We start from the raw sequence: 26,921 nt of genomic DNA, 5'->3' as shown, positions 1-26,921 counted from the left end.
TATTAATTAGGACTTCTACTCTTTTAGGATCTTTTGAATGTGATGATCTGACATCTTCATCAACATGCACAAATCTGGCCTAGCTTTCCATTCTTTTATCAGTCCTTCCTTGTCCTTTGGAGCATTCAATTTTTTATACCCTTCATCTCCAATGTGAAAATATTTTTCACAAAAACCTCCTCTTCTAGATCCTTTCCCTTTCCCTCTTCCTCTTTGATCTCTATTATTCTGGCAATGGAAATAATTGGAATTGTTTCCCCTTTGGTTTTGACTACTATGGCTAGTGTCATCCTTGTTCTTTTGATCATAAATTTTCCCTCCACAAGACTATCTACTAGATTTTCCACTATGACCTCTTCCACTATTCTTGTTATCATATTTCATTGTTAGCTTCTCCTCAACTCTTAGGGAAAACTAGTATGCCTCCTCAATATTGGTCATTCAAACCAAGATCAACTCCTCCTGAATGCTTGGCCTCAACCCATTTTTCTCCTTGTTAGCTTCTAGATGGCCTATTCTAATGAGAACTCAATAGAACTCTTCTGTATACTCCTAAATATATCTTTCCACCTACTTCAACCCTTGCATTTTCTTTAGTAGATCAAGCTCATACTCTACAGGAATGAATTATTGCTTCAATTTTTCTATCATCTGATCCTATCTAGTGATTTTTTCCTTTCCTCCTCTATTTTACTCCAACTAAATTTCTTTCCACCAGATCTTTGCATGTCCCTTAAGTTTTTCCTTTGCAAACTTAACCCTATTAGGATCCTCAATATCATCATGCTCAAAGTATTCCTCCAATTCATTGATCTAGTCAATCAACTCCTCTATGTTAAGATTTCCTAAAAATGTAGGAACCTCAAACTTAGGTCTTTTTCCAATCTTGGAGATGCCCTTGAAAAGTCTTTCTTCTTTTGGGTTTAGAACCACCTCTACTTCAACATTTTCTTCTTCTTCACCTTCATCCTTATGTTAATCTCTTATGACAAGATTTATTCCTGTACATATTTTATCTTCTAGTATGGTTGCATCTATCTTTGGAGAGAACTAAAACCCTTATCTATAACACCTAAAACTCTTCCACTACACTCTCTTTGTGGAGGTATTTTCATGCTTATGATTAAACCCTAGTGCAAACTACTTTACAATTGGTGATATGTCTACACACTTGACACAAACCACAATCTTGGTATGAACTACCTGAAAGTCAGCGATTTGTCCACACAATTAGGAACTTCATCTGTGATAACACTTGATGAAGGATTCTCCCCTTAATACCATAAACACATAATAAAAACAAAAAAATAACAACAATTTGTGAGAACAAAATATGGGCTTCTTATTATTGCTGCAAATGCAAAACTATAGAATTAAAGATTAGAATATACTAACCCACATGGATGCCTTAATTACAATTATCTACAAGAAAAATTTGTCAACTATCACCTAGAGTTTTCTTGGATAATGCACATATATTTCTTAAATAGACAATTTTATGTCACCTGGGAAGGTTCTAGATACTCAAACTTAATACCTAGGGTCGATAGACCCTAACAATACATGTAGAGTAGTCCAAATTCATTTTTGACATTTATTTTGGAAGTTTTGGTCTAGCCAAATGTGGAAGGGCATAACTTTTGAACCATTTCTCTAATTGGCTATTATAGCCACTTTTCAAAGTCCTTAGCCCATGATCTACATGACCAAATCAATGCAAGATCCCATTCATCAAGTTTTTGGGCCTCATCGAGGCATGCTTGGGCCTTTGATGATGAGCTTGAAGTTTTGTGAAAAAAATGCATACCAAAAATCCATAATAAATTTATGAATACTCATGATATGACATTGAGCCTCAATTGGTAGGCTGATGCATCCAAGATGAACATCCACCTCTAAAATTGGGACATTCTGAGCTTGTATGACTGACTTACTAAGTAGAAAATCTCTAGAAACAACAAATCTATACTGAGACAACTCTTATTCAAGAAATAAAAATGAAATATTTTGGGGTGATGCAAGATTTTTCTTACACCGATGATACTCATACATAAAATGCCAAAGAGGGATATTTTTGGAAATTTGGATATGTATCTAAGTTTGGGTTGTCATTTATAGCAACATATATCTAGTATTAAGAAGGCAGATCTTGAAGATGAAGATTTTGTGGCCAGACTTAGGGCCTAATTATCAGCTAAGTTATACTACATAGTAGATATAGTTATGATAAGTACAAATGAATGAGACATTATTGGTATGTGAAGAGTTAGGTATGGATAGTATAGAGTGTCAGGATGACATGTGTAAGTGTACGAGTCCGTATAATTGATACAGAAGAAGATATGATAATTTTACCAATTGTGGTAGTATATATACAAGAACATAACATAATGGAAATTAAATTATTATGAGTTAAAGAATACTTTTGCTTACAAAATAATTACTTGACTGATTAGGGATGACATCCTAGATGTTAACCCAAAGAGGGAAAGAGTTAATTTTGTATTTTTCCAAGTGTGTGAAAGCTTGAAGGTTGACTAGACAATATTTTGTGAATTAAAAAGGTATAAAGGAAGATTACAATATGCAAACTAAAGTGTGCTTCTGAAGAAGCATATGAAAAATTTATGTGATCTCATAATTATCTCTTGTATTAGAGAATTTCATTTAGTAAGGATGCATGTTTGGGTAGTGGGCTCAGCTTGTACAAAATTTTGTATATGTCTATGTACCAACTCCTAAAAGGGTTGAGGCTTCTAACAAGGAAAAAGTCTTCTAACAAAGACCAAGATACCATATGTGTGTAATAGAGTCCTATAGGGTCAATATCTTTAACTAGATATGTTTGATTAGTGGATCATTTTATGGGTACCATCCCCATTGACATTTTCCCTTGGCTAGAGTTTCCCTAGTTAACAAAATATAGTGTTATGAGTTCTCTTATTACATGGTTAGATTTAATAGTCATTTTAATTAGTTTTCTTTCATATTCAAGTTACAAGGCAACTAGTAATATCCAATTTTGAGGTAAAGTTTGTAGAATACTAATTCACCCCCTCTCACTATTCCCTATTTCTAACATCATCCTCATTCCCCATCAATGAATCATAACATAATTGGTCTCTCTTAAGTAGGAAATCCTCATCCAATAATAAATGTGAATAATTATGTCTCATAATATTGATATCCTCTTAGAGAGCATGGAGATCCTCAAGGAAAGACTAACATCATAACACTCATTTGTCATAAGACAAATCCAAGTATAGGTAGCCAATATCTAATGAGGAACATCAAAGTGGTTTAAAGATGTGACAAAAATACTAACACTAACCTTAGCTACCAAATCATATGATAAGAAACATGTAACTGATGATTCTTTCACATGTCCTCTATGTTAGCAATTGTTTCTGCAAGTGGAGAAAATCTAAGTTGGTCAAAACATTTCCTTAATGTTTTGTTATAATTAGGGTTTATTTGTGCACAACCATCTAAAAATTACGGTATAGTGAAAAACCATAGTAAAATGTCAAAAAATCCTTTGATCCTTGTATTTTGAGGTTATTTTTTTTAGTAACTTAATCAAGGGTCTTCATATCATAAGAAGGAAGTCCCTTTTTCCTAGTGATTTAACTTTATGTCTTGACCCTATGAAGTATTCCTTTATAATGTATTTTTAAAATAAGGCTCATTATGTCAGGCATTGGGTTTCCCTTAAAGTTCCTAGGCATTCAAAATACTTTCCTAAGTTTTTTGGTTCATGGTCCATTCCTTTCTTTAATGTTTTAACCTTTGTAAAATTCTTTTCATTCCTTTGTGCTTGCAGGAAAAGTAGGTCTAGGATCAAATGATCATCGTGTTCTCAAAACAACTAATAGAGGTGAATGAGAAATTATGAGATGTGAACACACATTACATGATGGCCCCAAGATCTCAAATGATGCTTCATTACTAACAAAGAAGATTGAAAACTATCATATCTTCATGAGTTTCTCTCTCTTAGGAATTTGAAGATATGAAGATATAAGGAACTAAGCTTAGAAAAATGTGGTGTGACCTATTAAGTCAATGAAGTTATTATCATTCTAATTGGTCCATGAAACTCCAACATGGTTTTGGCATAGTGGGTTCAAAGAACAATCACTAGAGAAAAGGATTAATGATGTTCATGTTTTTAGATGATCTGGAAAGACTTTCATGAAAAATACAAGATGGTTCCATGTGTTCCAAGTTAGAAAAATGCAATTTGAAGATATACCCCACAATGACAATCATATGAGCATCACATTTTTGTGTCTCTAACATAACAAAATTCAAAAATAAAATATCTTGATGTTAGAATTTTTAGAATAACTAAGAGGGAGAGGGGGGGAGGGGTGGTGGGGGTGAATAAATTACTCAAGGTCCATAAGTACTAATTGAAAAATCAAACATTACACATTATTTTTCTTGCTTATCCTACTATAGCTCGATCTCTACTATATACTGATACAGAATATTAACTAATAGTTCACTATCTTATGATAATAGAATTGCTAAATGTAAATATATAAAATGTAAAATACCATAAGAAATTCAGAACAAGTTTGACACTAGGATTTAACGTGGAAACCCAAATTTGAAAAATAACTAGCAACATGCCATCTCTTTTTCACTCTTTTGAAGTGAGCCCTGTTAGGAGGTAAACCTATTAAAGGTTAAAATATGCACTGTTAAATGTTATCTAGTTAAAGGATTTAATCACCCTGTTAGGAGTGGCCTTGTTGGCATTCTAAGAGAATGTCACCTTGCTAAAAGATTTACATAGACTGTTAAGTCTTGAGTGACTATTAGGTGAACATTTGTTCAAAAGAATTTCAATACAACCTATTTACAATGATTAGAAAAAAAAGGGTTTGATCTATATGATTGTAACTCACTTTACAGTTTTAATTTTTTGTTCAGTTAATGTGTTGATTCTCTAATAAGCCTTCCTTGTCACCTTTGTCCTTGATTTTCTTAGCAACCCTTCAAGAATTCACCCTTCTCCTCACAATAAAATTAATCCATCTTCTTACAATGATTCAAATGATTTCAATACAAAATATTTACAATGATTAGAAAGGAAATAATAGGGTTTGGTTTGTATGATTACAACTCACTTTTGTAATTTTAGATCTCTGTTCAATTCATTTGTTGATTCTCTAATAAGCCTTCCTTGTCACTTCAATCCTTGGTTTTCTTATAAACCCTTCAAGAATTCACCCTTCTCTTCACAATAAACTTAAGCCTTCATCTTATATTTTCTTATCAATGTTAGCAACTTTGTTCTCTCTTACTAGAAACACACATAGATTCTTTGTTCTGTTCTCTTCTTCACATATCTCATTTTTTCTCTTATTAAAGTTCTCTTGTATACCTCCTTAAATAGGCAATTCTAGTCATTTTTTGTTTTCCATGACCACCATAGATCTTAGGATTTATGGTTCATCTCCATCTCTTTTCTAGAAGCTTCTCATCAAATTCATTTATTTAGTTATCTTACCTAATCCTTTCCTTGAATTAAATGATCCAATGCCTCAATCCTCATCTTCGACACACTTTCTATATCCCAATAAATTAATTGAGTCAGCTAGAAATCATGATTTCTCATACACATTCAAAATAATTTCACTCAACCAGTACTAAGTTATGATACTCAGTCATCATTAAATTGCTCCGTCATTATACAACTTATGGCTTTGGATCAATATAGTTTTGTTGTTCAAAACTGATGCTCAGTCAACACTAAGTTTTCTTAGACTAGTACTCAGCTTGCTCCACTTTGGTGCTTGGTCAACACTAGTATCACTTAGCATAAACTACAAAGTTCCTTGGTATTTTACTCTCTTTCTTAGTCAAGCTTAACATAAGTGATCTATATATACTTACACTATCAACACTTAAACATCAACATGATTTAAACAAGCACTCTATCTTTTCAAAGTCTAACTAATCAATGTCTAGTGTAGTTTCCTTTTCATAACTCAACCTTTCCTCTGGGTTCTTTTTTTATGAGAAAATTCTCAAATCCTCTTTATCGATCAAATAGATATGACATTTAGATTAGAAAACAACATGTCTCATCATACCAAAATTGTTCCAATTGTAGTTTTTAACAATCTCCCTCTTTTACATTGATAAAAACACCTCAATAGCTCAAATATGTTTCTTTACAGGAATACAATATGCCTCTTTGTTACCATGCAATCCAAAAGATTTTTCTTCCATGAGTGACAAATATCCTTAGTTTCATTCAGATTCCCATTTATGCAATTTTAGAAACTCCCTCTTTGTTTTGAGTTTAGACATTCTCTTATATATACATGCTTTCTAGTTCTATTCAAGTTTCTCCTTCTTACATAATGTATGTCTCAAATCCTTCTCTCCCTCTTTAGTAATTTTCTCCTTCTTTGATAGTAATGCCAAAGGCACTAGCTCTCTTGGCCTCATGTTCTTCATACATCTTGATTATGTAGATAAGTACATGTTAGGGTGGAATACTATCATCTACAAATGATTCATCTATTATGCTTTCCTTCATCTTTTTTACTTGATTTGACTACCTTAGGCATATCCTATTGTAGAATTTTTTGCATCAATGCATAAGATATTCTGATTAGCACATTTGATACAATGCATGATTTCCTCTTAAGTTGCTTTTCTTAGGGGAATCACCCCCAATTACCTCTAAGATATTCATGAGCATCTTTAGGTAAGGCTTTAGTGAATATGTCAGGAATTTGTTCTTTGGTGTGTATATATTCTAACTTCACTTCTTTGTCTTGAACTAGTTCTCTCAATAGTGATACTTGATAGCAATGTGATTTAATGTAGTGTGCATCACTAGATTCTTTGATATGTTGATAGAACTTTTATTATCACAATAGAGAACCACTGGATCTATAATTTCTCCCTTCATTATTTTTAGTAATTGTGTGATCCATATAATGTTTGAATAGTTCACTACATCTGCCACATAATCAGCCTTGACTATTGATTGGGAAATACAGTTCTATTTCTTGCTTGCCCATGACACCAATCTATTTCCTAGAAATAATGCAGCTCCACTAGTGCTTTTTCTTTCATTAATGTTTCCTTCTCAATTAGAGTTAGTGAATACCTTTAGTTCAAATCTATCACTCCTTTTGTAATACAATCGATAATATTATGTACCTTTTGGATATCTCAATATCCTTTTCATGAGCATCATGCAATTATCCTTAGGATTTACTAAAAATCTAGCAACTATCCCAACTACTAATGCAATATTAGGTATTCTATGAACAACATATTACAATTTTTCAATCATTGATTTGTATAATGTTTGGTTCACATCAACAGATTCATCATGTTTAGATAACTTATGTCTGATAGACATAAGTGTGCTCACTAGTCTTAATTCTTGCATTTCAAAAGTTTCTCCTTGATATATTTGGACTAAGTAATGAAAATACCAAACTTCATTTGATATACTTGTAAAACAACAAAGAATTTGATTTCACCAAACATTGACATTTCAAATTCTTTCTTCATTTCATCAACAAATGATTTTCATAATGCTTCTTTTCTTCCAAATATAATGTCATCAACAAAGATTTTAGATAGCAATACCTCATTTTTCTTACTAGTCTTTAAGTATAGATTACTGTTATCATTTTACCTTTCAAAACCAATATTCACCAAAAAATTGTGTAGTCTTTCATACCATTCTCTTGGGGCTTGTTTCAATCCATATAGAGCTTTGTTAAGTTTACTTACCATATTCTTCTTGACTGGGTCCACAAATCCTTCAAGTTGTTTAGTATACACTTCTTCCTCAAGTAAAAATACAGATTTGAAATTGATCTAATATACCTTGAAATTCTTGTAGGTTAAATATGCAAGAAGAGTTCTAACTCCTTCTAGTCTTGCTATAGGAGAAAAAGTTTCTCCATAGTCAACTCCTTCTTGAGTGTATCCTTTGCATACTAGTCTAGCTTTATTCCTTGTGACTTCACCTTTCTCATTTAACTTATTGCTAAAAACCTATTTTTACCAATTACATTCTTGTCCTTTGGTCTTGGTACTAGGGTCCAAGTGTTATTCTTTTCAATTTGTTCAATTTCTCTAGTCATTTCCTAGATCCAATCTTCATTGTCTCAAGCATCCTACACTAATTTGGGCTCAAATTCACAAAGTAAGCATGTATCATTTATGAGTTTCTTTCTTGTCATACCACCATATTCTACATCTCTAATGATTTTTTTAGGTTTATGATGTCTTCTTACATACTTGGATAGCATAGATGGTCTCCTTCATTCTTCTTCTTCAGCTCCATATTGAGAAATAATCTCAAGCTCATTATCTCTTTCTTGTTTAGGTTCTAGTTTTTTTTTGTACACTTGACATTGTCTATCTAATGGTCGACATTGTGTGTCTATGACTTGACATCTTCTACCTATTGCTCAACACCTACTATCTATTGCTCAACAATTTATTGTTGTACTTCATCATTCCTTGTCTACTAGGATACTACAGTTTGGTTTTCTTGTTCAGTAGGAGTGCTAAGAGCACCACCATCCACATATATGAATGTGTTATAACATTTAGGTTCTTTCTTACATTCAATATCATTTCTTTTTGTAAATTCATTAACTTTCACATTAACACTTTCCACAACTTTGTTAGTATTAGAGTTTAAACACTTGTAAGATTCACTCATAAGATTTACTTTTAGTGGAATATACTAGGAATATACATTCATCACTCTTTGCATCAAGTTTTCCATTCCTAAATTATATTTAAATATGTAGAATTTTCTTCCAAATATTTTGAAATATTTCACATTAGGAGCATATCCATACCATAGTTCAAAAGGTGTAATATTTTTACCTTTATTTACTTACACTCTGTTCAAGGTATTCAAAACAATACTGATAGCTTCTCTCCAATATTTCTATGATACATTCTTCTCTATCATTAATGTTCTAGCATAGTTCATTATTGATCTATTCGTCCTTTCTATTATCCCATTCTGAGGAGGGGTCCTTGGTGTTGACATCTTCCTCTTAATTTTTTTATCATTTCAAAGCTTATTAAACTCATTGGAAATGAATTCACCACCTCTATAAGATCTTAAACACTTTAGACTCTTCCTTGTTTCTTTTTCAACTTTGGCTAAATACCACTTAAATAAATGAAAAGCATTAGATTTAGCTTTGAGAAACATCACAATCATCATCCTAGAATAGTCATCAACAAATAAAATGAAATACTTATTTGTTCAATATATTTGAACATAAATAGGTCCATAAAGGTTAGTATGAACCAATTCCAAAATATCACTAGATGTGTATGTTTTTCTCTTGAAACTAGACTTTTTTATTCTCCTAATTAACATTGTTTACACATAGCATTGTTAGATTTCTTTAGTTTTGGAAACCCTATTACTTTCTTCATTTTACTAATATTCACCAAATTGTCATCACAAGTTATGGCACAAACATGTCATGATCAAACAAACAAGTTACCTAGATTACTAAGGAGAGATTACTAAGATTGCAAGAAGAACAAGGATGTCATCATGCCATCCTTGTTCTTCTTGTAATCTTAGTAATGTCATGATCTATTTGTTCACTTTTGTTCACTAAAATTTACATGACATAACTTTTTGTGCCATAACCAAACATAACTTTTTGTGCCATAACCAAACATTTTCATCTCCTCCATATATGGTCTTTAGTTTGTCTCACATCTATTTTTCACTATCGCATTCTTGTATATCATTAAACTTGACACAACATAGGGTTGAAACAATCTCCAACATTGCCTGATTGTATTCTTTCTTTTCTTTTAGTTGTTGAGTAGTTAGAGGAACAATAGTTATCTTCACATATTCATTTTCCACAAAGTTTATTGTAGACTTACTAATACTGGATATATGTAGCCTCATCAATATTTTCCATGTAGGAAAGTTCTCCTTGTTTAGCTTTGGTACCTCCCTTTTGTGAGTCATGATCTTTAGCTTTAAGTACCTTCAAACTTCTCTTTATAAGAACTAGTTCTCTGATACCAATTGTTAGAATATTTAGAATAACTGGGGGGAGGGGGGGGAGAGTGAATTAGTTACTTAAGGTCCATAAGTACCAATTGAATAATCAAACATTACACATTATCTATTCTACTTAACCTGATGTAGCTTGGTCTCTACTATATATTGATAAACAATGTTAACTAGTAGTTCACTATCCTAGGATAATAAACATGATGAATGTAAACATTTAAAATGTAAAACACCATAAGACATTAAACACAAGTTTGACGCTAGGATTTAACATGGAAACCCAATTTGGGAAAAACCACTCGCAACATGTCACGACTTTTTCACTCTTCCTAAGTGAGCCATGTTAGGAGCCAAACTTGTTAAATGTTACAATACACACTATTAAGTGTGACTTGGTTAGAGGATTTAATCAGCTTATTATGAGTGGCATTATTAGAGAATTTTGATCATTCCAATAGAATGTCACCTTGCTAAAGGATTTATATAGACTATTAAGTCCTAGATGACTATTACATCAACTTTTGATTAAAATGATTTCAATACAAACTGTTTATAATGATTGGCAAGAAAATAATAGGGTTTGATCTAATTACAACTCACTTTGTAGTTTTATATCTCGGTTCTGTTCATGTGTCAATTTTTTGATAAGCCTTCCTTGTCACCTCTATCTTTGATTTTCTTAGCAACCCTTCAAGCATTCATCCTTCTCTTCTTCACATATCTCATTTTTCTCTTTTTATAGTTCATCTTTGTACCTCCTTAAATAGGTAATTCTGGTCCTTTTCCATTTTCCATGATCACCATAGATCCTAGGGTTTATGATATGATCCATCAGATTTATTGTATCTGTTCATCTCCATCTCTTTTTTGGAAACTTATCATTAAATTCATTCATTTAGGTATCTTACCTAATCCTTTCCTTGAATTAAATGATCCAACATATCAATCCTTATCTTCAACACACTTTCCATATCTCAAGAAATTAATTGAGTAGGTTAAAAATCATGATTTCTCATATGCATTCAAAATACTATCACTTGGCCACTACTAAGTTCTAACACTTAGTCATCACTAAATTTCTTGGTTTCTATATAACTTCTAGCTTGACATCAATATAGTTCTCTTGGTTAAAACTAATTCTCAATCAACACTAAGGTTACTCAACTTGTACTGGCACTTGGCTTCCTCAGCTTTGGCACTTAGTCAACACTAGCATCCCTTGGCATAAAATAAAAAGTTCCTTGATCTTTTACTCTCTTTCTTGGTCAAGCTTAACATAAGTGATCTATCTTTACTTGCACTATCAAAACTTGAACATCAACATGATTTAAACAATCACTTTGTCTTGTCAAAGTCTAACTAATCAAATATCAATTGTAGTTTCTTTGTCATAACTCAACATTTCCTCTAGGTGCTTTTGTTATGAGAAACTTCTCAAATCCTCTTTATCAATAAAATAGATATGACATTTAGATCATACAATAATATATCTCATAAGTAGATTTGACATCAATGATAATACAATAGTTTTTCCAATTGTAGTTTTTAACACTTGAACCATGTCCAGGTCTGATAGATGGAGAATGCTTAGTGGGACCTTTAGAGTTAGTAGGGACATCAACTATCAATAGTCCACCTAGAATCTATCAGTGGATCACAATGAAGTTGCTGACACATGATCCTAAAGGTATTAAGATCAATGACTCTTGTAATTCATGAGTTTCTCTCTCTACGAATACGAAAATATGAGATCATGTAAAGTGTCCACCCAATGCTTAGAGAAGTAATCACCACTTAAAAGAAGATTATGCACATGGTTAAATTAATAGATATGACTTAATATTAATTGAGGAAGATTTGAAAATGAACAAATTCCTTAAAGGAGGATCAATGACCCACATATTTTCAAGAGGTCTACCATCTATCTCATGAAAATATGATATGATGACACATGTTATTTCCCCCAAGAAAAATTGAATTTTCAAAGGGGCTTACATGACATTACAATGCACTTTCTCATTGGTTTGTACAATGGGGCCTAAGTGATGGCATGGACTATCCATGAAGGTCAAATAGAGATAAGGGTTGTCAAATGCATAAAAGAAGAGAGTCAATGATGAAAGTTCAAATTTTGTATTGTAACAAAGGAAAAGGATTTTACATTCATAAATAAAGTTATTTTGCATGAATTAATGGTTTTAATTCCACTTTGAAGGAGTTAAAAGCTTTCAGCTGAGTCTATATGGCCAACCTAATGCATTCATGATCTAGAATTTCAATGATTGCTCTGCAATAGAAGAATCTGTAATGAAGTTCAACGTGATTTTTCTTAACAAGTATGTAAGAAAGCCATCCCTTCAAGTTTCCAAGTGATTATTTTCATAATATTTGTGCAAATTCATGGATTTTTCTTGGAGAGTTTAAAGTTTTCATCACTACAAAACCCTAGCTCAGTTAATTAAATATGAATAGAGCACTAAGCCTAGTTTAAAATTGGCAAAATTCCACCCAAGAAGCATTTGGTAAATTTAGTTATCCTGAAAGAAATCTACAAGATGATTTTATTGACCAATTACCATTGTCTAAAGAAGCTAGGGCTTCCATTTAGGAATGGGAAAAAAAAATGAAGTGCATCTGGGTCTGAAGGATAAATATGAGAATGTTCATGATATGTCCATGTCAATTAAGGGTTTAGATTTTTTAAGGAGATGATATGGTCAAGATAACATAGGAAGCCCTTTCTATAATGTGTGGTAGTATGACCTTGAAAAATTAGTAGTTCCCACATATTTCTTGGATATTGATATGTTGTTGGAATTAGCAAAAAAAATGGCTCAATCACAAAACCAATTAAGGATTTAGGTGGGGAATTCTTGTTAAAAATTGATGTTGAATCCATTAGGAAATCTTTTAATCTGCATCCATCCCTAAATGTGACTGATAAAATTGACCTAAAAATGTTTGAGCATGCTTTTAACTAAGCTCGACTAGATATGCAACAAAGTATGATAACCCCTTCTATAAAGGAGGTGGATGGGATAAAATTATCACTTGAAGCTATATCAAACACTATAGGAAATGTGGAACACTATGATGATACATTGTTGAACACACACACTACTTTGTATCAAGTTCTAGGGTTAGAGAATAGGGGAAATTTTAGTAAATAAACCATGTGGATGTTCTTTGGGATTTAGAAATGTGGTGTTGTAATTATTTATGATTTCCCTCAATACTTAGAGGCAAGAATTAGTGATGGGTTGGCTACTCTGCATAGAAGAGAATTGTCATATTTTAGGTGGTAGTAATTGCTCATGCATATGATTTTTTCTCATAACAAAGATTATTTTGTTAAAAATATGAATATGGAGTTTGAAAGGGGATATGAGGTGTTTCTAATTTAATTATGGTAAATAATGGGTAGACATTTATTTTTACCCCCACACAACTGTCATATGAATTTATGGATTCCCAGGGAGACCTTTTGTGTTACCTAGATATGTCCAATTAAGGATTGGATTCCTTAAGGTTATGAGATAGATTATTATACTTTAGGAAACTTATTTCACTCTAAAGGCTAATAAGGGAACCTTTTTAGCTAGACCTCATAGTATTCCATCATTTAGTAGTAACCGAGGGAGGACATGTCAATATTGCCTAGTTTCTCAAACCTTATAATATGAATGTTAGCTTGAAGAGGCTTAATGACATAGAAGGGTTCTATCAAATGTTAATAAGCAAGATAAAAAAGCCTTCAAGGTGTGATCATGAGTTCAATTTTCCAAAGGACATAATAAAAAATGATGAAATTATTAATTCTCAAAAGAAAAGAAGAGGAAATGACATTTTTAAAAGGAATTGTTAGATAAAATTTAGTATCCAAATTATGATCCATTACTAGATGCCAAGACTTGGGCTTAGAAATTGAGAATAATACTTGAGATTTTTTCAAATTTATGTGATATTATGAATGAGAAATTTGGAAGAATTAAGGTTTCAAAAGTCACATTTGTAGAAGATTCTACAAGGTTATACTTGTTATTAGAAGGTTATGATATTATTCCCTAAGAGGGAAGAGGAGAAAAAGACTGAGAGAAAAGCTAGAGCCTCAAGGAGATGAAATTGTAAAGAGGATTAGGACTGAAGGAGGCTTGAGGGTATATCACAAAGATAAGTCTACTAGGAGACTAGTGTAACTAGTAATTCTAGAAGGTTAGGAACTAGAGGATCCAACTAGAAGAATCTATTTTCCATAGTCTCCAAGACCACCTACTCCACCTTCACCATTAGGAAGGAACCATGAACTTGTGCCTAAAGAAAAGGGAGCCTCAAGAAGTGTAGAGCCCACTCAAGATGTGGAGCACCAACAAGAAGTAAATTTTCCTAAGGAAGAAGAAGAGGATGAATATTACCTTTATATACCAAAAAAATTATTTATACCAAAAAAATTATTAATTGAAGGACTTCTCCAAGTACCCAAGGCATCTATTTCTAACATTACTACATAAGAGATAATGTGAATTTTCCCTAGAGATAAAATAATAGAGGCACATAGAGAGTTTGTTAAAGATGAAGAATTGACTACGTTAATAGCTTTCAAATAATTACTTTGGCAATATTTTAGGAAAAAATATCATCAAAATATAGAAGAGTAGAAGTGACAAAGGCCCAAAACTAAGGAGCTCATACAAGAAATTGAAGGGGAAATTATGACTAAATTTGAAGTCATGAACCTCAAAGAAAGAAGAATGATTGTGAAGGAGACAAGAGTCCTCATGCTACTAGACCTTGACATAGAAGATGTTGTATCATTTGACTTAATCATAAAGGAGATGAGGATAAAAAGATCAAATATCAAGAAGTTTGATAAACCTACTAGAGGGATGTACTATAGTGCTGATTTTGCTACTTTTACCAGTTGGTCTTTCTCTGCCTTTACCTCTAGGAAAGAAATTATTGATCTATAGTTATGAGAAGTAATGTAGTTGCAAATCTCTCTGAGTCAATAGGTTATTTAAAAGAGCATGTTTCCAATGTGCATCATGTGGCCAAAGGAAATGAGAAGAATTATGAAGAATTACAAGAGAGGTATAAGCATATTTTTATTGCCTATAAGAATCAATAAAAGCTAATCACTAGTCTAAAAAACTTAATTAAGTTTTTAAGAACAAAAGGTAGATGAACTAGAAGCAATTAGGCCTCCAAATGCATATAGGGAAAGCTTTTCAAGACAATTGAGTATTATGCTAGTTACACCAGCAAGTGCCATAGTGCCACTCAAATTGATTCCATCCAAGGAAGTTAAAGATGTTAAGTCTTTGATTAAGGGGGTGGTTGATTTGTAGTTAAAGAATAAGAATGAAAAAAGTAGTTTTGATTTTAATAAGGAGATTATTATTCAAACTAAATTGATGCACTTGCATGAGAAAATTAATTCTAGATTGTTTAGACTTTATCAAGTGTTAAAATTATTGCACTTGGCTATCCATAAGCTAGATGATGATAAGACTTTGGTCAAACCAACCTATTGGAAGTGGGTGAGAAGGATCGAGAAGATGAAGCAAATTGAATTGTGCATAAGGGTGGATCCTAATGCCACTCCAAATACCATGCACACTATTAAAATTTTTAAACTACTCAATAGTTTTTCACATTTACAAGATTATATTGAGACTAAAATAATGGAGCTAAAGGAAAATCTAGAGGGATTTGAACACATTGGTGCCACCTTTTCTGAAAGAGGAAAAAAGTACAAAAAAAATTGTTGATTTGAGAATTTAGGCCATCACCAAGGTAAATGAAATGGTGAAACAAATAGCACAAGATAAGAACATGACACTTTTTCAAGAGTGATTTTCAAAAACTCTTGTGTATTTAATAAAAATTATGAGAAAGAGGTTACACAAACCACAATAAAATATAATCCATATAGACAAGTGGCTGATGAAACCCTCGAGCACAAATGGCCAAATGATGAAGAGAATGAGGAGTGGGTAAGAAGATATATCCTTGCTGAGGACTCTAATAATGAGGGCCTACAGGAAAAAAAAAGATTTCTAGAGATATTTCCTTTTGATGGAGGCATGTGGTTAAGAAGAAAAAGTAGAGAGTCACATGAATTAAGAGATCTCACATCAGGGTGGTGAATGGCTAACTGTACACGCTCTTCTTAGTAAGTCACATTTTTTTCTAATAGGATTTTTTTTTTCAAATGATAAAATGACACGTGTCTTTTCCTTCCAAGTATGAAGCTTGTTGCAACTCATATCTAAAGTCGAGTTCCCAAGATTAGAAGAAGGGTCCATATTTTGACCTTAGAAATGAGTTTACACTTTAAGTCAGTCCATTTTCTCTGTTTACTCATTTTTCTTCACTTAGAGAATGAAATGAATTAAATATAAGTATTCTTAAGTCTTTGGGTTTTTCTAAAGATATTCACCACACATCCATCTCACAATTTGCAAGTAAATTTAAATGGCAAGCTAAACATGTTCATCCATAGCATGAACCAATTAACTCATAACATAGTAAATTTGTTACCTATAAATCCTCCAATGACAAGGTAAAACTAGAGTGGGGATGACACCCACAAATCTTCACTAGTACAGTTGTAAACTGTATCCAATGAAGGTTACAATAAATTTGATCATAAAATATGATCTACCCTATTAATGGCTTACAAAGACTGTTAAATCTTACCCTATTAAAATATTTCAACATCTTGTTAGAAGTATGCCTAGTTAGAGGACTTCAACTTACAATAAAGGAAGCTCCCTATTAAAGGATTTACATAAGCGCACTAGGACTACTCTGTTAAGAGATTTTGATTGATTTAGCTATTAGAATGTTTCAACATTGATCCTTTGGTTAGCAATGATCTACTAGATATTAGATCTTCTCTTTCCAAGTATATCCTTGATCCTCTTGATTAGATCTATCTTCTCTGTCCTATAACTACTTTGTTCTATTCTCTCTAACTGATTCTACAATTCAATCATTTTCACATCTCCTTAGTCACCATGAATGCTTTGTCTACACATGAAAACCTCTCTCTTCACACATAAAATCTTTTAGGGTTTTCCATCTTTAAGAAGACTTAGGTGACCTAAGGTTAGTTGAGAATCAATGACTGTGATTCACCCATTTTATTACTTAATTCATCTCTTTATTTGATTGGTTGCATGTACTGCATAGGGATTCTCAATTTAGATTCATTATTATCTTCTAGAATCATAAAATAATCCTTAAGATGGCCCAAAAATGGTTTACATAGGAGTTTGTGCCATTACAAATAATTATGTCCAAAACTATTTACTCAACACTTGAAGCTTCTCATGCTTGGAATCCACTATATCTTCAATTCTGTAAATTGGCCTCTAAATAACTCAACATCCATTGTTCACTTACAATTTGAATCACTCGACATGTATAATCTTGCTCATCACTAGAGTGACTGAGCACTAATAGTCTACATGACACATTCTGTATATTGTTTTTGACATGCTTTATCTAACATCTTCTACTCGACATACACTACTTGCTTGACATGCACTAAGTACTGTTAAGTAATGAATTAAGTGTATTATCACTCATATGCCAACAAAAAAATGAGATCAAAAATTGCCCCCTTTGAAATGAGTGAAAAAAACATTTTATCACACATATATAACCTTAACTTATGAGCATAACTTAGATAATCTATATTCATTACTCAGCTCGCATATAAAATTTCAAAATGTCAAAATTTTGCAAAAAAATTGATGACTTATTCAACTACCTCAAAACTTCATAGCTCCCCTTGAGTTCTTTTTTCTTTGTTGTATTTGAATCTAATACTCTTGTTGTGTAAATTTTTTGAACTATTGTGTTCCTCTATTTTTGCATTTACTCCCCCTTTATGTATTCTCTCCTTTTTGGCTCAATCTCCCTTTTTTTCAATATCCCCCTTTTTGACACTTATGTCATGGGTGGTACACTAATAGTGTGTTTGTCCAAAAATGTTTGTAGACCTCCATTATAATCTTGAGTGCTGCATCCCAATTGTTGTATGCTACCTCTAGAGATTTAAATTGAACATCTAGCTCGACCATAAGGTCTACTAAGCCATCATGAGTGGAAAGATGAGAATATTTCTTCATTAATATTTTAGCAAAGGCTAGTTCCTTGTGCAAAACCTCCATGTGTGGGGTCAACATGGATTGAATTCTTATCAAGGTAGCCCAAATGTTTGCATCTTGTGCATGAAATGCAACTAGCTGACCTTGAGTGGATAACAATATTTAAAAATGAGCTTTGCTCTGACTAGGAAATAACTTAAGAATATTACCTATTGTTTATAAGTCTCCTTGTAGCTAGTCTGTGATCCTCTAAACTTCTTGTTTGAATAAATTCAAATCACAAAGTTTTGTGTATAGAGAAGATATATTCTCTAGCACCTTCTTTACACTCTCCATCTTGGTTGCTAAGTCAACCTATCATAGTGCAATGGCACTAGAAATATTTTCATTGACCATTGTTTGAAATTTTTCTCAGATCATTCTAAAAGTTTAGTATTTGTATCCAGGTTTGCATCACTGATCTTATCAACTATACTCACTAGTTTCTCAATAATAGGTTTTTCCTCATTAGGTGCTAGGAGGATAAATGTGTCAAGAAATATTTATTTGATGTCATGTAGAACTTGTCTTTGCTTATGCTCCCTCCTGAGTAACTCTTGGTGCTTCTTTCTTGCTAGAGGTTCTCACAATATGCTCATTTCTTCTATGGTGATTATTGTAAGATCAAACTTTGGAAGTTCAATCACCTCATCTAAGTTGACATCTCCATAAGATGTACCTTTTCCAATCTTAGATGTATCAGGACTAAGCCTTGATAATTGAAATGATGTAGCATCTACACTCGACCTATGAAGAGTTTGATTAGGAATAGGGGGATGTAGATATTGGTAGGGTAACCAGTGCATGAATTCTTATTTGTTCCTCTAGTTTTGTAGTAAAAAATGACTCTTCTATCCTATCCTTCTCCTCCTCTTTGTTTTCTTCTTCACATTGCATCTATGATGTGGGTGTAGGATTTGTTTCCTGACCTCTTCTAGTTTCTATTCCATCCTTCTCAATTTTGAGTAAGGCTTGCTTATGGGAAATGAATGACACAAGAGGTAATACAACTAGTGTTATAAAAAAACCTCATTGTTTTGTACTTGTACTTTTGTCTTCTTTAATATTTACCTTTGGGGGAACATTATATGTGTCTATTTTCTTTTCCCCTACTATTGCCATTCTATACTTTTCAATTTCATTTATTCTCACTAATACATGATTTGAGCATAACTACTCTGCCATGGTGAAACCCTAAAATATCCTTTCAAGTCATCATATTTCAAAGGATTGATGTTTTGGACTATGTTATCAGAAACATCCTTTAACTTTATTGTGTGTTGTTGACTTTCTTGGTCTGCATGAGGGGGACTAGCACTCGACATAAGTACCTCAAGTACATTCTATTCATCATATTGCTCAACTTCAGTTGTAGCCTCTTTATTTGCTTCCTTCTCCATGCCTCCCTCATGCCCATCCTTGAAAAATACATCCTTAGTAGTCTCTACTACCTCTTGATTATCTTTTTCTTCACCAACCTCCTCAGGTGCTTGTTGACTTATATTTTCTATTGTCAACCCATAGATAACTTTCCATATTTGGGTGCTTTGTTTGACAACCTCAATATTATTTTATAAAATATTGAAAGATCTACATTTTGGAGCAAATCTCCTCTTATATTTGTTTATGGCCTTAGTCATTGTTGACTTATACAAATATGGAATTACTCTTGCTAGAGTAGTCTCCCTTATCTATCTTTTAGTTGTTAAACTATATTGCCACTTCTACTCAACTTTTTCATATAGACCTTTGGTTAATGAGTTGGAAATATCAATTGGAGTGGTTAAATGTGTCCATCATCTCATATACATACTCTTCCACCTTAGTCATCATGTCTAACTTTCCAAGTTTATCAAACTCAACATGTGTGAACCCTGATAGATCTATATTATTCTTGATGTTGTCACACAAGTTATCTAAATCAGAAGAGGGAATGTGGCTTACCACTTGGAATTAACTGTTGTCATCTGATTCTATCATCTCCTCATTTGACTTGGATGGAGATACATATGTTCTCTTCTGTCTCTTCTCAGGCTCATCCTCCTTTGTAACAACAATATCTCTTTTTCCATTAGGCTTCTTAGCTTCTTGTGTCTAAGTTTATTTGGTTTACTCTCTACTAGCTCCTTAGCTTTCCTCTTCTTCTTTTCTACTAGTTTAGGTGCTTCCTTGGATTCTTCTTCCTCATCACCTTTAGCATGTTCTCCTTGTTCTTGGTCCTCTCCTTGACCTTGTGTAAGTGTAAGTGGGGCTTGGGTTGGCTAATATTCTTCATCATCTCCTTCTTCTTCTTCTTCCTCTCCTTCCTAACAATAGTAGAAGAGTTAGACACTATTTTTAAATAACTAGGGTTTGTGATAATTTAGATAGCATATCTCATCACATGATAAACACTTTATGAATCTAATGATTGGTGATGAGTAGCAGCTAAATCCAGTTCACAAATGCTTGAATCTTTCTCATTAGTTCTCCTTATGCTCTTTGTGCTCTCTTTGATCTTGACTAAATGTAAATGAGTAAAAAATTCACTATATAACCCTTAAAACTTGGAAATAAATGCACAATGCTTACATATCTATAAGCTCAACTACCATAACAGTTTCAACTTATTTAGCTTAGACATAATTTCTACTACACTCAGCAACTACAATGAGCTTAACTAGTACTGTCACCCTTAATATCTCAACATCAAATAAAATTTTATTTTCATTCGATAGCAACAAGGAAACGTTTTGTGCTTGAAAACAACATGAAAACTAATAAAAATTATAGATTTATTTTAGGTCATAACCAATACATTGCATCTTAATTCATGTATATAAAATCTTTTAAGAACTTAGATTCTTGGAATGGATGTAAAATATATCATCAAGATATTATTCCCACATACCTTTTGATTGCCTAGTAGGGGGTGATGTGATCACCTGATCCATTAGATAAAGTGACCTCATCTAAACTTGATGTGCTATAATCTTCCTTTTTCTTCCATGTCTCATTCATCTTCACTTTGACTTTCTCAAAATCAACATTCTCTTTTCCTTTATTGAATTCACTAGTTGGTGCTTTTGACCTTGTTGGACAGTTTCTACTGATGTGACCAGTCTTCAAACAACTAAAGCATGTAGTTTGACTCAACCATCTACTATAATCACTTATAAAATGTGTTCTACTACAATTCTTAGGAATATTTCCATTTTCTTGACAATAGTGACAACTATACCTTGTATTGTTATCCCAATTATAGGATTTTCCTTTGGGTTGTACCTTTGTGTGCTTGTTAGATTTCCACTTGGCATTAGAGCTACATTTATATGATTTATGTCTGTTCTTCTAGAAATTGTGGAAATATCCTTTAAATATTTGTGTTCTTAAGATCTTGGTCCTTCATTCATGTGCTTTATGTCCTTTCCTGTTGCACTTATCGTGGTAACCCATGAAATTCTGCTTAGGGATCTGATTTGCATTTTTCCTCCTACAAATATTTTTTATATGACCTAACTTTATACAATTATGATAAGTGAGTTTTTAGTTCTTTCCTTTTTTATTTCTTTAGTTCACCACTTTTAAGTGATTCTCCTTCCTAAGTACTGGTGTATCTCAATCTAGTAGTACCATTGTTAGATCTAGGAGATCTCATCAATTTCACAAAGTATTTGATGGCTTCACTTAGTTTGTTGAAACTTTAAGCAAATTCCTTTTCTCTTCTTAGTTCATTCCTTAGTTGTTCATTCTGTAACTTCAGGGTTGTGATCTCAATGTCTTTTCCATTCAATTCATGATTGGAAATCATCACTTGATTCATCATTTCCAGTTATATGTTAGTAATCCTTTGTACCACTGATGTCTTCTCTTCCAATCTATTGGTTAGTGTCCTTTTTTCATCTTCAATCATGGATTTTTCTTCCTTATCTTTATTTTTCTTCTTGGTCGCCTCACATAGCAATATTAATTGGACTTATTGTTCTATCTTAAGATTTTTGAGCTCTTCAATTAGGGCACCATTCTTTTCCATCGAATTTGTAACTGCTACATCAAACTCACTTGAGTTTCCATCTACACACAATTCAATAGTGCCCTTTTCTTGGTAATGTGTGTCATTTTCCTCAATAGATATCCATTTCCTTATCTTTAATGAGAACTTCAACTCATCTCTTGCTTCATTGAGTTGGTGTAGGGAAAGCCATATTTTAATCTTCTAGTTCTCAATGACTTTTCCCAACTTGTAGACTTACATGATCAAGATTTTTCCACAAAGTTGCAAAGCTTTCCTTACTAGAGAACAAAGGTTTGATACCAATTGTTGGAAATAACAATAGGGAAAGTAAACTTTGAGAGGAGGGGAGTGGTGGAGAATCAACACTTCAAAACTTTAAACACAAAAATATTCACCACACATCCATCTCACAATTTTCATGTAAATTGAAATAGCGAGCTAGACATGTTCATCCATAGCAAGAAACAATTAAGACATAACACATTAAATTTGTTACCCAAAAACCCTCCAATGAGAAGGTAAAATTGGAGTGGTGATGATAGCCACATTTCTTCACTGCTAAAATTTTAATGTGTATCCAATGAAGGTTACAATAAGTTTGATCATAAACTATGATCTACCCTGTGAAAGGTCTTCCATGTTAAAGGATTACAGAGATTATTAAATCTTACCCTGATAAAAGGATTTCAACACCCTATTAGAATTGTACTAGGTTAGAGGACTTCAACTTATAATAAAGTAAGAAACTTATTAAAGGATTTACAAAAGCCTATTAGGACTACTCTATTAGGAGATTTTGATTGATTTAGCTATTATAATGTTTTACATTGATCCTTCAGTTAGTACTCATCTGCTAGTTATCAAATCTTCTCTTTCCAACTATATCCTTGATCCTCCTCATTATATATGTCTTCTTTATCCTTTAACTGCTCTATTTTGTTCTCTCTAATTGATTCTACAATTTAATTATTTTGACATCTCCTTACTCACCGTGAATTCTCTATCTATGCATAAAAACCTCTCTCTTCACACATGAACTCTTTTAGGGTTTTCCCTCTTTAAGAAGACTTAGGTGATCTAAGGTTAGGTAGTAATAAATGATTGTGATTCACCCATTTTGCAACTTAGTTCATCCCTTTATCTGATTGTTTACATGTACTAAATTGGGATCCTCAATGTAGATTCATTCTTATCTTCCAGAATCATAAAAAATCCTTAAGTTGTCCAAAAAATGGTTTACATAGGAGTTTGTACTATTACAAACAACTATGTTCAAAAATGTTTACTTGGCACTTGAAGCCTTTGATTCTTAACATCTACTATATCTTCAATACTGTAACTAGACCTTTCAATGACATGAAATCTACTATTCACTCGACATTTGAATTGAACTCAATATGTATTAGCTTGCTCATCAGTGGAGTGACTCAACACCAATTATTTACATATCACATACTATATATTTTTCTTGACATGCATTATTTGACATCTTATGCTTCACATACACTACTTTCTCGACATGCACTAAGTATTGTTAAGTAATAAATTAAGTGTCTTATAACTCATATGTCAAAACCAAAATGAGATCAACATAGATCTGATGCCAATGTATAATTTTCAAGCAAGATTAATACAGTTGGAGAAATAAATACAATTATACAATCTAGATCTAATCTCTATTTACTTTACTCTTTGATTTTATGGAATTAATATCAAGTATATGTAAATTTATATTGCAATTCATTTTGAATTATATCTCATCTTAGAGTTTGTTGTTAATATAATGAATTAAGTAATTAATTGTCATGGTGTCAGAGAATCATAAGGATTTACAAATAGATTGTGATAAGTATGGAATGTTTATGATATATTGATTTTACTTACAAGGTAAGGGAATATATAATAGGTTGTAGTGTTGGATTTATAAATTGGAGCCCAAAGGATAAATCACTAGTCACACTATTATTCTAATTGGACATAAAAATTTGTACAATAGCAAAAATTTTAATCAAAAAATATTATATTTCATTTTGTATCATGGATAAATGAGTTTTTCTATACTTGACTTAGGGACCATCATATATGAATTAATGGCTCACTTTTGGTTATCCTATAGTTAGAAGAATTAAGGGTTTCATCTTCTTTATTAGGGATTAAGAAAAAGTTTGTAATTTGATAGAAAATAGAATTAATCCCAGGTATACCTATTCGCATGAATGCTGATGATACTATTAGCATGAATGATAATGATACTACATTAGGGGATTATCTAAAGTATTTTAGGTTATTGATATGTTGCATTCATGACTATATTTGTCATTGATGTCAACATAGTAGTAATTCTATTAAGATTGGAAAAATAATAGTTAGCAATCTTATTATGCATACAAGCTAATGAAGTTTTAAATGATATGAAGTGGAGTACATGTTCTTGAGGTTGTCTTGATGATGTGGTTTAAAGGACTAAATTTGATTCAATGTTGTACAAAAGTTACACTTGTTTTACTAGAAGTAGTGCATAAATAGAGCATTAGTAAATAGAGTTTTGATGATCTATCACTATCTTTCATCTAAGATGTAATAAATAGATGCATAGTCACACAATGATAGAGGAAAATCATATGGTGATGCCAATGTGTGCACAAAACATGGTTTCACACATGAATTTTTGTATAGACTGTGAGCCAATAATATTTTTATAATTGTGAATTAATTAATTATCTTATTTTAATTAATTGGGAAAGCCTTAAGGCCAATTCAAGGAATTATTATGAAGATACAGTATAAAGGAAAGTTGTTTTCCTTATTTGTAAAGAGAGACTAGATTAGAGGATCAAGTGGAATGAAAAATATTAGTGCAAGGCATAAGAAGCAACATAATGTTGGCTAAATGTGTGTAAGAAATCCAAGGGATCATTGGATACATAATATGAGATCTGGTTACAAGATTTGAAGGAAAAGAAGTCTAGTTGATAGGATAGAGATAGAGGAAGAAGTACATTTCATTTTTATTATTCTACAAGAAATTATACAAAGATCATTTTTACAGTGAGTTCTTTGATCTTAACCTTGAAGCTATTTGGGTAGCGGGTCTAGTTGTCTTCCACAACTCCTAACATGGTTGGCACAACTCTTAACAGGGTTGGAATCTCCTAATAGAGATTCAAAGTCTCCTAATAGATACTCATATGTACTAAATTTTGTAATAGACTCCTAATAGGGTCTATCCTCTAACAAGGAATATTTATATTAGTACATCATCTTGTGGGTAGCATCCCCATTGGGGTTTTCTCTTTGATCAAGGGTTTCCCTAGTTAACATATCTAGTGTTAATTGTGTATGATTATCTTCTTGTGGTTTTAGTTTATATTACTCACATGATTAAGTTTTTTTAAGGCTAATGCTTGTGATGATAGTTGGATAACTGATTCACAACCCTCCACTCATTTATATCAATGGATTGTATATTCTAACAATTCATATCAGAGCATCAAGTCCTTGAAGATAAGGCTTAATAGCTTTGGGAGATCAATAGTGAATATGTTTAGGAAAGATAGTTTGAGATTCGATTGGGCCAACTATGATAGTTGGAAGGAAAACATGAAGACTAATTTGTTGTGCATGGGTCAAGGTTATTGGATCTTGACAAAGAGTGAGAAGACAATTGTGGAAGAAGGAAAGCTTGAAAAATGTAGTGAAGTAGAAAGAGATCTATTCATGTGTAACATGAGAGCTAGAGAAGCCCTACTATCAGCTCTTCTAGAGGATGAATACAACAAGGTAAAGACATTTCAAACTTCTCATGAAATTTGGAAAATGTTAGAAGTTACTTTTGAAGGTGACAACCATGAAAAAATAATCAAATTGCAAAGTTGTATTTCACATTTCAAGATGCTAAGATGATTGTAGATGAATCCATCATAAATTATGTAGGAAGAATATCAAAAATTTTTGTAGGTATTTAATCTCTTTGTGGAACTAAATAAGATGATGAGGTTATATGGAAGATCTTTAAAAGTTTATCACCACCATTCAAGCAAAGAAATTAGATGATTCAACTAGTAATGCCCTACACCAAAGATTTCACAAAGGAAACTTTACTTGGAAGATTAGAATCTATAGAAATAGAAATGAGATAGTCTAGAGAATTAGCCAAAGTTGAGACAACATTCAATGCTATGAGCATTCGACCTAATCTATCAAGAAGTACAAGCGCAAGAGGAGACTTTTCAAGTAGTAGTAGATCTGTAGAAGATAAGAAGATTGAAGAAGGAATAGCCCTTCTCGTAAGAAGAGAAAAAGATGGTAAGAAAATCTTTAAGTGTTGGACTTGTGATGAATATGGTTTTTATGCATCTAAACATCCTAACAGAGAGAAAAAGTTTAGAGGAAAATTTAAACCTAGAAGATATAAGGATAGAAATTATTTACATACTAATGAGGACAAAGAATTTGATGAAAGTGATGATGAATTAGGATTTGTGGCTATTAAGGAAGATAACCTTGATAGAGAAATTATAGAAGAGAGAGCTCTAGTTACCCAAGTTAAGAAGAAATTAGATTGGATAATTGATAGTGGATGTTCACACCACATGATTAGTGATATGAATTTTTTTTGTTAAGTTCAGAAATCATGATGGAGGTATTGTTAGAGTTGGCAACAATGTAGTCTATCATATCATAGGGATTGGATCTATTACTCTTGATGGTA

Source organism: Cupressus sempervirens, chromosome 4, assembly GCF_028749045.1.
Source record: "Cupressus sempervirens isolate cs-2001-9-10 chromosome 4, ASM2874904v1, whole genome shotgun sequence".
NCBI classification, from domain to species: Eukaryota; Viridiplantae; Streptophyta; class Pinopsida; order Cupressales; family Cupressaceae; genus Cupressus; species Cupressus sempervirens.
Note: the sequence above shows the minus strand (reverse complement) of the source record.